This window comes from Macrobrachium nipponense, chromosome 4, assembly GCF_015104395.2.
Source record: "Macrobrachium nipponense isolate FS-2020 chromosome 4, ASM1510439v2, whole genome shotgun sequence".
NCBI classification, from domain to species: Eukaryota; Metazoa; Arthropoda; class Malacostraca; order Decapoda; family Palaemonidae; genus Macrobrachium; species Macrobrachium nipponense.
In genome coordinates this window covers 77,340,909-77,356,333 of record NC_061100.1, presented here as the reverse complement: position 1 = coordinate 77,356,333, position 15,425 = coordinate 77,340,909, and the positions used below count along the sequence as shown (strand labels likewise).

Sequence of the window (15,425 nt, the reverse complement as noted above, 5' to 3'; positions counted from 1 at the left end):
GACTATCCAGAAGTTGGCCAGAGCGAGGGGTTTTTCAAGACCTGTGGCTAGAGCGATCGCCACTGCAAGGAGGCCTTCCTCTCTTGCAGTATACCAATCCAAGTGGGCTGTTTTCAGAAGTTGGTGCAGAAAGAAGGGCATTTTCTCCACCTCTACCTCTGTGAGCCAGATTGCAGACTTCCTTCTCTACTTGAGGAAGGAAGTTAAATTAGCGGTGCCGACGATAAAGGGCTACAGGAGTGTGCTTTCTGTAGTCTTTAGGCATAGAGGGCTGGATTTGGCCAATAACAGAGACCTTCATGATCTCCTGAGGTCTTTTGAGACTTTGAAGGTACCTCAACCAAGAGTACCATCTAGGAACTTAGACATAGTTCTTAAGTTCCTGATGTCCAGCCATTTTGAACCGCTTCACTCACCTTCGCTTAGAAACCTGACGAGAAAAACACTTTTTCTAACTTCTCTGGCGACGGCGAAGAGAGTTAGTGAGATCCAGGCTATAAGCAAGCATATTGGGTTCAAGAACCACAATGCGGTTTGTTCTTTGAGCCCTACGTTCTTGGCAAAGAACGAGAACCCTTCCAACCCTTGGCCCAAGACATTTGAAATCAAGGGTTTGGCAGAAATCGTGGGTCGAGAACCAGAGAGAGTCCTGTGCCCTATCAGGGCTCTCAAATTCTATTTAGAAAAGACAAAGGACTGTAGAGGACCTTCTGGTAACTTGTGGTGCTCTGTCAAGAAGCCAGATCTTCCCATGTCAAAGAACGCGCTTACGTTCTTCTTGAGGGACACCATTAAGGAAGCTCATTCCACATGCAGTGATAGTGATATGAAGCTTTTAAAAGTGAACGCCCACGAGGTGAGAGCTATCTCGACCTCAGTAGCTTTTCACAAAAATATGGCACTCAGTGACATTTTGAGTGCCACCTATTGGCGGAGCAACTCGGTGTTCGCTTCACAATACCTGCGGGAGGTGAAAGCAACATACGAACATTGCTCTTCGCTTGGACCATACGTTGCTGCAGACACTGTTTTGGGGGCAGGAGGTAGCACTCATCCTATCCTTTAGTGGTTAGGTGAGTTTTGCACTCATCCTATCCTTTAGTGGTTAGGTGAGTTTTTTAATTTTGTGTGTTTTTTGGTTGTGGGGTCGACCGCCTGAGGCGGATCTCCCTTCCTTTAGTCTAGTATAGTGGGATACCTTTGGTAGACTAGGCCAGGTGGTTTTTTATTACTTCGTTGCCCTCATGGTATGGTCAATGGTCTAGTCACATCATGGTCACGCCCCCGTTGACAGATCATCTAGAGCGCACCAGCTATATAGGTCTCTACCTCGCTGGCAACTCTAGTAAAGCAGAAGCAGACTTGGGTAACAGTAATCACGAAGTCAGCTATGCTAACAGGTAAGGAACCAAGATATCAATTATCTGCATGTATGTGTTTCCTAAAATTCTATTCTGTCTCTTCCCACCACCAAAGGTGGGATTCAGCTATAGTATATATATCTGACAGGTAAGTTTCATAAAAAAAATGATATTGTAATGATACAATAAAGTTTGTTCATACTTACCTGGCAGATATATATATTTTAAGTACCCACCCACCTCCCCTTCAGGAGACAGTGGAAATAAAAAATATGAATAGAAAATGGGAATGGTTCCTGATACCTGCCTCCCAGCGGCGGGAATGGGTTCTAACCACCTGACTCCCACTGCGTGTGTCTTAAGTTTTTTCAATTCTGTCGGACTTCGGAAAATACAGCTATATATATATCTGCCAGGTAAGTATGAACAAACTTTATTGTATCATTACAATATCATTTTTATATCTCTATTTACCTAGTAATTACCGAATCGGAGCCCTCCATCCTCCTCTCACATATACATCAGGGCAAAAGCAATTGAGCTCTCTGTCATGTTGCTCCTCTTTTTATCCCAAAAGTGGGCGGGTCTAGTCACCTACACTAGCCAGTTGAATACTTAATGCAAATTTTGAAATTTTAGCCTACCGTGGTTGGAAAACAATAGCTATGAAGTAGTTATTTGGTAAGTGTATATATAAACTTTATTTTATTAAAAAATTCATATTGGAGCAATAATCCAGGCAAAGTGTTTGTAACACCAACTAAATATCACATGACACCAAACTAATAATACCAAAATTAAAGGAGTTTTAAAACTACAAGAAAGCAAATGATTATTTAATGTAAAACATGATTAACAAGAGGCTTTTGATAGGTAAAACTTACGTCTAAAACAAGTACAATGCATTCACAAAAATATGTACTTTTGGGCTTATTGCACTTGTGCTAGATAACAATGATTTTTAGAACATTAAAAGGTTTAACAAAAGTACTTAAAAGATATTTTTCCACAGATGGCAAAGTCTATACATAACCTCCTATCCTTAACACTAGGAATAATCTATATTATATATAAATTCCTCGTAATTTACTATGGTAGTATAGGCCTATCAACGACAGCATGTCAGCTTATCCCAGGCGAGTTTAGTTCAGCTACATAGTTCAAGTCATCATCTGAAAAAGATAAGTGTATTAATTTAAATTTCCTACATACTTGTTTGCAAAGTAGACATACTACTGAGTAAACTGAACCTAGTTTCAGTGAATTTCAAACTTCCCAAGTTTCGTGGTTATAAAAACTCAAAGCGCAGATTTTGGGTTAAAATACTTTTTATAATTTATATCTACACATTTTAATATTTTAACATCTCATAATAAAATACTTGACTTGATCAATAAAAGGTTGTAACTTACTGAACTTAGTTATAAAAACTCAAAGCACATTAGGGAAAATTTTTTTAATTATTCTTACACTTTTTTTTTATTTGATCCATAAAAGGTTGTAGTTACTAATTAAGATTTCTATGTTGCTTACTAGCAACAAAATCTATAGTTGCAATAGTACGAAAGCTGGTAACTGTGATCCCTCTTTCTTTGTACAGCTGTCTCACCTTCATACATTTACAAAAAAGTAGTGATACAATATATAAAACTAGATTTAATACCTATAAAACTTATGAGCTGAAAGAGGATGATTCCACTTGGCCTATGGCCCCCTTTTCCTGTGATGTTAATTAAAAAGTGACATCAGGCATATAAGAGCTGTTTCCATACCTCATTTGACCTAAAACAGTTAGAAACCAAGGTTTCTCATTCCTATGCCCCATCGAAGTGAGACCACCTTAACGTGGTGAGGGGGCTCTTGAACCCTGGAATTTGTTCTTGGGTTTGAGTCCAAAAGTCTCATATATTATTAGATTATATCTGTTTTGGACTAATTTTTGTGGAAAATTTATTGGACCCGACAAATAGGAAAAGATATCAAAAGCTGGGACTGGGTTTATATCCAAAGCTCAATAGTGGGAACTGTGGTAGGATCATCAACCACCTGATAATGTTCAGACCTGAGAGATATCAGGTTGATAACTCAAGGACAGAACTATTCTTCTGTGCTGGGCCATGGATTCCAGGGGGGTCTGGTTCTGGGAATAGGACTCTCAGAATTCTTTCCGGTTTGCCCATACCATAATTCAGGTGGGGATGATTGTAATCTTGTAATACTCTGTCCTAGCAGGCAGGTTTGGCTTACACTTGCGCCACTCCAATCATGTTGTGCAATCCCCTGTGGGGTAGGGATGCGGACATTTGGGAGTCGGTTCTCACTTGTGAAAGGCTGAAGATATCTTTTTAATATTTTCAGGTTTAATTTTTCTGCTTTTTTTTTATCCTATGCTTTTATGACTAATAATCTTAATGATTCTAGTACCCCTGGGCCCTTTGATGATGATTTGGCACAGATAACGACCTGTGACATGAACTGGACCATGGATATGGAATGCTCCAGTGGTGGTACTACCTCTCAGGGTAGTCATCACAAGTTGAAAATTGCCATTGTGGGAACACAGTCGATAATTTGAAAGTAATACATGTAAAGCACATTCTATTGGAATGTGACTACGAAACACACACACTTTCATTTGGTAGTTATGGTAATAAAATAGAAGTAAGAATCAACTTGGATGAAAATGAAGGAAAATGGGAAGCATGGGTAACTTTTGAAAAACATGAAGCTGTACTCAAAACCAGCAGCAATATTAATAACATAAAAATTTGTAAATCAGCTGTCAAAGGGGCACTGTCTGACAAAACCCCTAAAAACATGGATGTTTACAGACCGCCACAATGGGTACACATGGCTCAGCCAAATTTGGATGATAATGCCACTTTTGAAACAACTCACAAACCCCCAATGTGGTTGGTTGGTAGTATCTGCTAGGGAGGAAAAATACCAAATTTGTAACTAATTTGTATTTTTCATAACTAACAAACCTGAGGTCTTAACATTAGGATTTACTAGCGCCAAGCTGGAAACCGGTAGAATTAAAATTACACTTGTGGGATCCAGGGACTATTGGCATCTATACCAGGTCACGGGGCATGTATACCCAGAATGCCCACGGCTACCTGTGACCCACCAGTTATATTTCTAACCCAGTTTAGACTGCTAGAGGGGTGGTTCGAGGTGGGCCTTTACCTGTTAAGACCTCAGGTTTGTTAGTTATGAAAAATACAAATTAGTTACAAATTTGGTATTTGTTCATATACGGAACAAACATTCGGTCTTAACATTAGGATAGACTTACTTATTGGAGGGAGGTAAGTCTCTACAACTGACTGGGAGTTTGCCACCTTATCCATTTCCGAATATATAGGGAAATTCTAAGAGAATGGACAATGAACCTAGAACCAAAGATATAAGCAGATCTATTGGTTTTCCCCCACTGGGTGTAGATACCATTCTATTGTTTACTCTTGTTCCTTGCAACTGGATCCACCTTCACCCCTCTTTTCCCTATTATCTATCTAGAGGGGTGTGTTGCTACTGAAAAGTATATCATAACCTAAGATAGCTTCACAGTATGGCTGACCACCTCACCTGCATCTAGTCCGTTCCAGCACATGACGGTACTCTCATTCATATTGCCCGTAGTTAAAGGAGTAGGAAGAAAGTAGTAAAGAAAAAAGACCAGTCATCCCATTCATTATACTTTCATACCTTCATCTTAGACTAGATGCAAACTGACCTGCCAGGGGCACTGGATGAGCTATATCACTTGTTGGGCTGCCACCACTGGACCCAAGGAAAAAGTGTCCAAGGATCTATGGGCAACGTCTTTCAAATAAAATGAGGTGAAAGTTGTTTGGCGTTTCCACACACCAGCTTCAGAATTCTATCCACAGACATGTTCTTCTTAAATGCCAGAGAAGCACTCAAGCCCCTGATGTCATGAGCTCTAGCTCCCACCTGGCTATCTGACCCTCTGTCTTCTGCCATATAAGCATCTCTGATCGTCTCCCTTAGCCAAAATGATATTGTATTCCTGGACACTTCCTTCTTGTTCCGTCCTGTACTTACGAACAACCTCCGGCACCCCGGCCTGAGGTGCCTTGTTCTCCTTAAGTACTCCCTTAGTGCCCTGACGGGGCACAGGCGCATCTCATCTTTGTCATCGTCTACAAAGTCTGCCAAGGAAGGTATGGTAAAGGAGTCGAATCTGCCGTCTACTATTGTTGGGTTTTGGGTCTTGGCCACGAATTCTGGGACAAGCTCAAATACCATTGACCTCCAACCTCTCGAGTGCTTTATGAGATATGACAGGCCATGTAGCTCCCCCACCCTTTTGGTTGAAGCCAGGGCCAATAAGAAGACTGCCTTCAGGGTCAGGCTCTTATCCGTGGACTGCCTTAGTGGTTCGTAGGGGGTTTTGTCAGACTACTCAGTACCCTGGTCAGATCCCAATCTGGGGCTTTTTAGCTCCTTTGGTGGGCATGACTGTTCAAAGCTCCTCATCAGCATGGCCAACTCCCATGAAGACGAAATGTCCACTCCTTTCATTCGTAAGACTGAGGCTAGAGCCGCCCTGTACTCCTTCACTGCAGATACAGACATATGCTTTTCTGTTCTGAGATATATCAGAAAGTCTGCTAACTGCTGAATAGTGGTACCGAGAGGAGACAAGTTCCCTCTACGACACCAATCACAGTATGCTGACCACTTTCCTTGGTATACTGTCGCAGATGATTTTCTGATATTTCCTGCCATCTGAGTTGCTGCTTTCTGCGAAAACCCTCTCACTCGGAGGAGATACTTGACAGTCTCCACCTGTGAAGCGATAGGGACTTCACCGACTGGTGGTACCTCTCCATGTGCGGCTGACACAGTAGGTTGCTCCATGGGGGTAACTCTCTCGGCCACATCTACTAGGAGTTCCAGTAGGTCTGGAAACCACTCTGCTTTCGACCATAACGGGGCTACCAGGGTCATCTTGAGGTTCTGAGACCACATTACCCTGTTCAGAACCTGACGGATTAGACAAAATGGAGGAAATGCGTACACGTCCAGATTGTCCCAGGGGTGTTGTAACGCATCTTCTGCTACTGCCTCTGCGTCTGGACTACAGAACAATACACTTCCAACTTTTTGTTGTACCTGGTTGCGAATAGGTCTGATTGATTGGTCCTTCCCACAACATGAGCATCCTGTCCACTACCTGTTGGCGTGCAGGGACCACTCCGTTCCCAGAATCTGATCCCTGCGGCTCAACTTGTCGGCCACTATGTTTCTTTTTCCCGGAATATACCTGGCCCTGATGTTCTACCAGGTTCTTTACGGCCCACTGATGAAGTTGAACTGTCATCACGTGTACTCTGCCGAGAAACTAGGCCTCCTTGCTTGTTATATATAAGCTGCTGCTGTGGTGTTGTCTGACATCAATACCACTGAGTGTCCCTTTACTCTCTCCCTGAATTCCTGTAGAGCTAGAAATGCTGCTTTTAACTCCAGCACGTTTATATGGAGTTCTCTGTCCTTGCAACTCCATTTTGCTGACACCATCAACTCCTCCATATGGGCTCCCCAGCCTTCTAGTGACGCATCCGAGAACAGCAAGAGGTCTGGAGAGGATTGTTGAAGGGGGACACCCACTGTCAGATTGTCGTTGTTCACCCACCACAGCAAGTCTTTCCTCACTTCTGCCGACAAGGGAATTTGCTCGTACAGGTGATCTACCATTGGTGACCAAAACTCCTTCATCCTCCATTGTAGGGACCAAAGGTGTAGCCTTCCTTTGTGTCTAGCTTCTCCAGGGAGGTTAGGATTCCCAACACCACCTGCCACTGTCTTGCTGGCTGTGTCTGTTTTCCCAGAAAGGCATTCACCACTTGATTGCATTTCTCTATTCTTTGGTCTGTTGGGAATACTTTGGCTTGTTGTGTCTATAACCATTCCCAGATACTCCAAACGTTGACTTGGCTCCAACTGCGACTTCTCCTGATTTACCACAATACCTAGGCTGTGACAAAGCTGCAGGAGGGTCACCCTGTCCCTGAGTAATTTCTCCCTGGACTTTGCTATCACCAGCCAATTGTCCAGATATCTTATTAGCCTGATCCCCTGAGCATTCGCCCACATCGACACGAGAGTGAACCCTCTTGTAAAAACTTGAGGAGACGTTGTCAATCCGAAGCACAGGACCTTGAATTCGAAAGCTTTCCCTGCAAGACTGAAGCGGAGAAATTTCCTTGAAGACTGATGGACTGGTATCTGAAAGTATGCGTCCTTTAGATCGACTGTCAGCATAAAGTCTCCGATCCTGACTGCTTGTAGAACCGTTTTTGGAGTTTCCATCTTGAAACTGGTTTTCCTTATAAACAGATTCAGCGTTGACAGGTCTACTACTGTCCTCCACTCCCCGTTGGCTTTGGGTACCAGGAAATAACCCTGCTGTAGAAGCCTTTTGACAGACTGCATACTTGTTGCACAGCTCCTTTTCCATCATCTTCTTCACTTCGTCCTGAAGAATAATGGCCTTCTGAGATTTGTGGGCATAAGCGATGTGGGGTAATGGCTGATCTGTCAGGGGCGGGGTTACCTCGAACGGGATCAAATACCCGATCCTGAGAACATCCACCACCCACTGCTCTGCCCCTAGTTCCTGCCACACCTTCCAGTGATTTGCCAGGCAACCCCCCACTGGTGTGGCCGAGTGATGAGAGGCGCCCATCCTATCTTCTCGAGCTTCTCCCTCTTCCCCTACTGCCCCTTTCCTCTGTTGTTTCTATTGTGAAAGGGCCGATGAGTTAGCCTCTTTGGGGAAGAGGGTCTTGTGGCTCTATTAGGGATGTTATGTCTCACTGTCTTCTTTCAAGACATTTGCTGCTGTCTTCCCTCCAAAGGAGTAGCTTGACTGTTAGACGTTTTCCTAACTGCCACCAACCTATCGTTAGTGTCCATCCTTCTTCTATCTATCGCCTCTTCCAGTATGACCCCTGGCAACAGCAGTTGCGACTCCAAGATATCCCCATTCCTCATTGCTAACAGGGAATCCAAATCCACATTGCGGCTTAGTCTAGCCAACGCTGCATCTCTCCTCATTATCAGGATATTTGCCCAAACATTGGCACTTACGTTTGTCAGGTACGCAATCGCCTTGGAACCTGACTGTAGTAATCTAATGAACAATGATTCATCCACTACTTTTCTTGTTACTTCTGAGGATGCAATCTTTGCCACTACTGTTGACCAAAGGTCTAACCAAGAAGCAGCCTCAAAGACAGAAGAAGCTGTTGCTTCTAACGTAGCAGCCTCTTGGTATGTCATCGAAGGGCACTCCATTTTAACCTGATCCAAGGTTAATCCAGGCCTTAATCTTACAACATTAGGGTTCACTTGTCTAGACAGCAAAGGGACCTTCGGTGTCGTATAATATTTCCTTTGCTTTATCATTGGAGGGGGGATAAATTTAAATGATCTATTAGATCTTAAGGAATTATCCCTTCCTGCAATCTTTGCGTTTACGTGTTGCAAGACCGACTCCGCATGACTCGAACAAGGCAATTCATACAACACCTTGGTATCCCTTTTTAATCCAAATGCCATGTCAATTCCAGGCGGAAGCATACTGGCCGGTGTTTCTGTCTTCTCCGAAAGGTTATTGAATTGACGAATCAAATCAATCACCTCTGCATACGAGGCCAGAAACTCTTGGTTTTCTCCTTCCTCCGGCTCTAATGTACCATTCTCCGTCACAAGGGATATTGTCTCGCCCCTATCTTCTGACAGACGGCCCGGAATTCCACGGCCGCCTGCCCCTATGGCCACAGTCTCTTTGATCTTTGCTGGCCGCTGTTGGCTCGATCCCGGATAGTCACAGGGGAACGAGAACGCCTCACTCTTTCTCTGCTCACCAGATCTATGATCGAGAATCTCGTTCTAGATCTCCAAGATGAAGGCTCCCTTAAGACAGATATAACTTCGTCTCTATTAGTATTGGTATCGTTTATGAGCGTCGGAGAACTCGACCTTGACCTTTCATCCAGACGGACACTGCCTTCCACGAACGTATCCGCCGAGGTTGCCAACTCCTTATTTTTCGTACTTTTAATAGGAGCCTTATCGTCCTTCGTACGTATTTTGAACGGCCTTACGGGCGAAACTGGGACCTGCATTCTATCCTCTGCTGCACCTTTCGCCGCCAACGTCGATTTTACCAGCGGTATCGTAGTTTTGCGATCTTCGTCTGCTAACCTTGTGCTTAATAGCCACTGACTTCCCAACCTTCCTGCTGACTTGGATATGACAGTCTTGGTCTGAAGATGAGGAAGAATTGATTCTTCTCTTAGCCTGAGGATCCGTCAGGAACTCCCGAATCCTCCTCCAACACTTGACTGGCGCTCACCGTGACGTTATCGGACTTAGCGATGACGCCGAACTAGAGGAAGAAGACGAAGAAGGCGAATCACACTTTTTCTTTTTGTCTCTCTTATTCATTCTCTTCTCTATATCCTGTAATTTCTGCATTACAGTTTGCATTGACGGGTCAGAAGGGCGTTATTAGCGTCTGGGTGCAGCGAAATAGGCCGAGAAGCAGTCTGTGACGTCATCACGCCTGCCATCTCGGTGTGTGACGTATGTTTGTGACGTCATCCCTCTCGTAGGGAGAGACTGAGAGGTCTTTGCTGGCGAACCGCGCAAACGTTTTTGCTGCCAAACTACCTCCCACGTTCTGCATCGCTGTAAACACTGAGTTTGATGGCGTAGCCGCGGCATTAATTCCCATAAATTGCAAGCCTGGGGGATGAGGAACATTCAGCGCTGCCGGACCCTGCTGGAACCGTGACGCCATATAATGCGCAAGCAGACCATCCAAGGTTGGTACGCCTGGTAGGCCTAGCGCTGACCACGTACCATCCAACCTATGCGCTTGGGAGCAGGAGCCTGGAAACAAAGGTGGCGGATCTCCCCTCTACTTGCTGGGAACAAAGGAGAGTGCATATTTTTATTTAAATTACCCAATTACCCAAGGCCCCGCCCTTCCATGACGTTTCCCGATACTGAACCTCTAGGATAAACCGAAGGGGTATGAGACAGATCAAAAGTAGGTGGAGAAACATATGGAGCAGCCTGGTTTATTGCCGATACAAAAGAAGCCGGTAAGGTTTGGTCATCCAAAGATGGCGTCACCACCTTCCTTTTGTATTGGCTTTTCTCATAGAACTTTTTCCACTGTTCCACCGACCAACCGCGACAAACAGAACATGGATTAGTAATCGTACATACGTTTTCCCTGCACCTACTACACGTTGGATGAGGATCCCTCGACACCGAAGTTAGGAACCTACAACATGGAAAGCCACTGACTCCTGGGCATTTCCTTTGTCTCCTCTTCGAAACGGTAGACGATCCCGAAGTTGAGGCAAAATTCTCCATCATACCACTTATACACTCTTCACTCACATTGAGCACACTCGGAGAAAGAAAAGGTAATAAGAAATTAAATGGATAAAAAACGGGCAAACTGAAAAACCGGCTTTAAATCAGATAGACAGTAACACGTCTTATCTTAAAGGCGGTAGGAAAATAACTGGTGGGTCATAGGTAGCCGTGGGTATTCTGGGTATACATGCCAATAGTCCCTGGATCCCACAAGTGTAATTTTAATTCTACCGGTTTCCAGCTTGGCGCTAGTAAATCCTAATGTTAAGACCGAAGGTTTGTTCCGTATATGAACAATTACAATTACTACAAATTCAGCAGACAAATCCAAAAAAAGGTTGGCTGTATTGATATGGGTAACATCTAAAGGTTAGGTAAAGGCAAGTGTCCTTATTCACGCCAAATCAGACCCAATCATATATGCTGACACTGAAGAAGTTTGAGAAAGGCATTATGAAAAGAAATTAGACCAAACATGAATTTCAGTTATGGAAAAGGAGTAGTATTCAATGGAGACCTTTGTGAATTGACAGAACGAGAAATATTAGAAATTAGTCCAACTTCTGTATGGAAGGTAAGAAAAATTCCAAAGGTAAATATGGTCATTTTAACATTTGAGGACTCTGATGTACCATCTTACATCAATTTTGGAAATGAAAGAGTCAGAATCAAACCATTTTTATTGAAACCTCTACAGTGCTATGCTCTTTTCAATTTGGCCATCCATCCAGATTCTGCAAAAACAACAAAATTTGTAATAATTGCTCAGCTCCTCAAGGTGGTCCTTGTTCGAAACAACCAAAATGTATTTTCTGGGCTCAGCTCGTGTCGCTGCGCGAAATATCCCTTTAATCTATTATTCTTCTAGGGTGTAAACTAATGTACTAAAAACACTATACCAGAGAATAAATAAAATAAAGAAAAAGGTCAGTATAACTGACTCGCTCACCCCCTCCAAGAGGGTGTCGGTATGAACACTAGGCGAGTGAGACCACTACCACGAGCCAAATACCAATAGAAAATCTCCCACAACAAAAACCCTCCATGAGGAGAGCCGACCCACAGAGTGAGCAGCTCGTACTACTACTACTCCATCCCATGCTGCCGACTGCTGCGCCTCGGTGGCCATCCTTTTCAGTTTAGCGCACACGATCACACGTGATATTTTTCTCTCTGTGTTTTTGTGCCCTTTCGTTGGATTTATCTATAATGGAGCGTGCAGCTATTGCAGCAGCTAAGTTAGTACTCAGTATTTATGGTTAGTTGGTTCTTTCCGGCCCTCAGTCAGTATTTGCCGTTTTTTTAGGTATAAATACGAACTCGGGGTCGGAAGCATGGCAGCATGGTTCTGCCGCGTGGTGGGTTCGTTCTCGGTCTCCCATACCTAGAACATCCCCTTATCTATGTACGCTCTATATTAATTATCCGTTTTACTTAGGTACTGTCTACAGGTTTGTCATGCATGCATGTCTTTTACCTTATGTAGGCTTCTTCTTCCAGACCCTAGTCCCGGCTCTTAGTATCGGCCTCTGACTAGCTTTGAGTGGTAGACTTTCCTTCGGGTTAGTCGTACACTCCTGGATTTTTTCTCCTACTATATTGTTTTCTTTCTTTTATTTTATCTTATTATACCATGTATTTTGTTATGGTTAGGTTAGTTAGGCGTCTGGCTTAGCCTAGGTCCTGGCTCATCGAGCCTATGCTACCGCTCATCAGTTCGGTTGCTTCCCTTATTAGCATCTCTCTGATCAGTCGGTTTTTGGCCCAGTGGGTCTCCATGCTACCGCTTTTCAGTTTCAGTTGCTTCCCGATAGCATCTCTCTGATCAGTTGGTTGGTCCTAGGCTTAGTTGTCTTATTTTAGTCTTACCGTCTCGTGGTCACTACGCGATCACGAGACAGCCAGACGCCTGCCCAGTCCCCTTCCCCCCTCCTCCCTCTCTTCCATAGAGCGGGGGAGGGTGGGTTGGTCTGCCCACGCTCGCTCCACTACCCGAGCATGCTTCCCTCTCTCCCCTCAGGCGGAGGGGCCAGGGAGACGGGACAGACCCAGACTGGACGCGACCTCTCCGGCTCATCGGTCCGGCCCGGTGGTAATGTGGTGGGGGGTACTGGCCTTTCCCCCCATCCGTTGCTTCCTTGTCGCTCCGGTTCGCTCGAGCCTGTATGTCTCCCGCGTCTTCCCGACCTTACTAGGACTCCTTTCCTGATCGGAGTCCTGGCAATCCAGCGGGAAGATGTTAGTCCACCCAGTAGAGTGGACCGGAACATACAGTGGGTTCCCTGCTAACCTTACCGTATTGCTGAGTTACTACACTCCGCTACGCACGGGTGGACTTGTTCCGGTTCGTTTGAGTTTTAGGTTTAAGTGTTATTAGATTAACTATAAGTTTATCTTAAGTACCTTAAACCTTCCCCCCCCCCCCTCCCCCCCTTCCCACATGTCTTACCAGATATCTCCGGGATTATAGCCTATTCAGGCGATGCAGGGGGGGGTTAGTGCCCAAATTTTTTCCGAGCTTCCGGCATGCAACGGAGTTCTTCTGTCCTTTAGCCTGTAAGTGTTATCTTTAAGATACTCATGTCTTCCCACTTACAGGCCACCAACCTGTGAGCATCCGGGATGCGCCGCCACACTTCAGGACCATGTGGACGAAGTTTGCCGTCCCATGCTCCATGCGCGACTCTGCACGGGGACATCCAGTCTGGTACCATGAGACTTGTACCATATGTTACGATCTGGTGAGCCAGCTTTTAGAAGGGGTGAGTATTCCATCTCCGGTAGCTGCTCCGCTTCTGTTTTAGTGCTTAAGTTTTCATCATTCACTTTAACTTAAGGCATCTAAGTTTAAGTTATATTTTAAGTTTAGTTTAAGTGATTCTTAAATCTAATCTACGCCCTCTCTTCCTCCAGGCGCCGGCAGTGAAGGATACCGCACTGGCAACCCTGCGGGCCTGGGTCGGCGGTTTTGGGAAGAAACGCCGCCAAGGGTATGCCCTACATCTTGGAGAAGCGGTTGGCGCTGTTAATCTGCCCGGAGGCAAGGCGACAGGATACGTCGACCCAGTAGAGGCGGCCCCTACTATCGCCTTCATCCAACAACAGCTGGCTGCCTCATTAACTGACCAAGACCAGGATATCTCCACGGACGTCGCGACTTTAGATATTAATGTGGAACCTATGGTAGGTGTAGACGACCTGTTGGTCGAGGTAGGTAAGGTGGACACCCAAGGGTCACCCTTGGGTGTAACTGTTTCTTCTACTCCTGCAACCTCTCCATCCTTCCAAGGCTTTACAGGTGATGAATTATATACTCCTCCTGACGCTTCGGTTAGACCTAAGGTCAAGGGTCAAGCAGTGAAATCCTTGACTAAGACGTCGTCGTCGTCTAAGAAGTCGACTTCGGCGTCATCCTCCTCACGTAAGTCTCCGCTGGGAATCCCGAGCAGACAGGTCTAAAGCTTCTAGCTCCGGCTCTAAGTCCTCGAGGAGTAAATCCTCCAGAGAGAGATCTCGCACCCAGCAGAGTCACCAGTTCCGCTACCCTTGGTTCCGATTCAGAGCCACCCCCTCCACCTCCGCAGCAGCTCCGCCTTGGACTCCAATGCTGGCCTGTTGCAACAGGTGGGCGACCTGGTTGGGTCCCTAAAGAGTAGCATGGAACAAATGATCTCTCGTCTGTCGGATAGGATTACTTCCCAGGACTCCATTATAGCCGGACTGAGAGAAGCCCCTCTAGCCTCTCCTTCACTTCCAATACGAGTGGAACTCAGCTTCCTCCGTTATGACTCTGGCTACCTCCGTTCTCGATGAACAATCCCATGGGAGTAGTAGCGTATACGCCCCCTTCCAAGACGGTCTCATTTCCATACCGGAATTCGGAACTCGAAGGATAGAGGACTTCGAGTTCTTCTTCCCGGAGACCTCCAAGCCTCCGTTCATATGGCTACGCAAGGCTTACAAAAGCTTCAGCCATGGTTCGGGATGATAGGGTACCAAAAAGGAGACAGTCCTCTATTCACGAGAACCAGGCTCAGAGAGAATGGCTCAGAGTTTAGGGACATGGATTGTTTTCTAATACCAGGATACAACCTTTCAAGAGTCCCTTTACCATTTTCACAATGGATGAGAGTACCCCGCTCCTGTTCCTGACAAAGATCGCGAGGTCTACCATCCCAGCGGCCCAGAAGGGGGAAACCCATGCCTCAATTGAAGGAAGCAGATCCCACATCTCCGTTGCTCCCCTCAGCCGGAGAATTGTGGGAGGACTTGCCAAACACCTTCTCAGCTGGCAAACTCAAACCGGACTGTGCTATGGAGCAGTTTGGTGAAAAGCTACCCAGGCTCCCAGATAGCCTTATTCAGGCTGAATTTGACGCGAAATCGCGATTAGCCAGATCAATTAACTCTATGGCATGTCCGAGGTAGCAACCATAGCTATGGCTCAGAACCCGCTTTTTAAGCTCATGACCAAAGCCCTGACTCAAACGGTACAGTCGGATATGTTTTGAGTTTGCCACTGCTAGAACGAATTGTAGGAAGCATGTCCTACAAGAGGCAACCATTCGACATGAGCCGAATAGGTTACTCTCGTCTTAACATCTGGGGAGGCAGATCTCTTCCCAGAAGCTA

General features: G+C 45.3%; 1 long non-coding RNA gene across 1 annotated transcript in view; it reads right to left on the bottom strand.

Moving 5' to 3' along the window:
• Nucleotides 1-2,182: 2,182 nt before the first annotated feature.
• The window catches only part of LOC135210956 (uncharacterized), a 69,862-nt gene continuing 56,619 nt past the window's right edge, over nucleotides 2,183-15,425 (bottom strand). The window contains exon 3 of the long non-coding RNA XR_010313596.1: nucleotides 2,183-2,533. This is a non-coding gene — a long non-coding RNA (uncharacterized LOC135210956). The remainder of the gene's footprint in view (nucleotides 2,534-15,425) is intronic.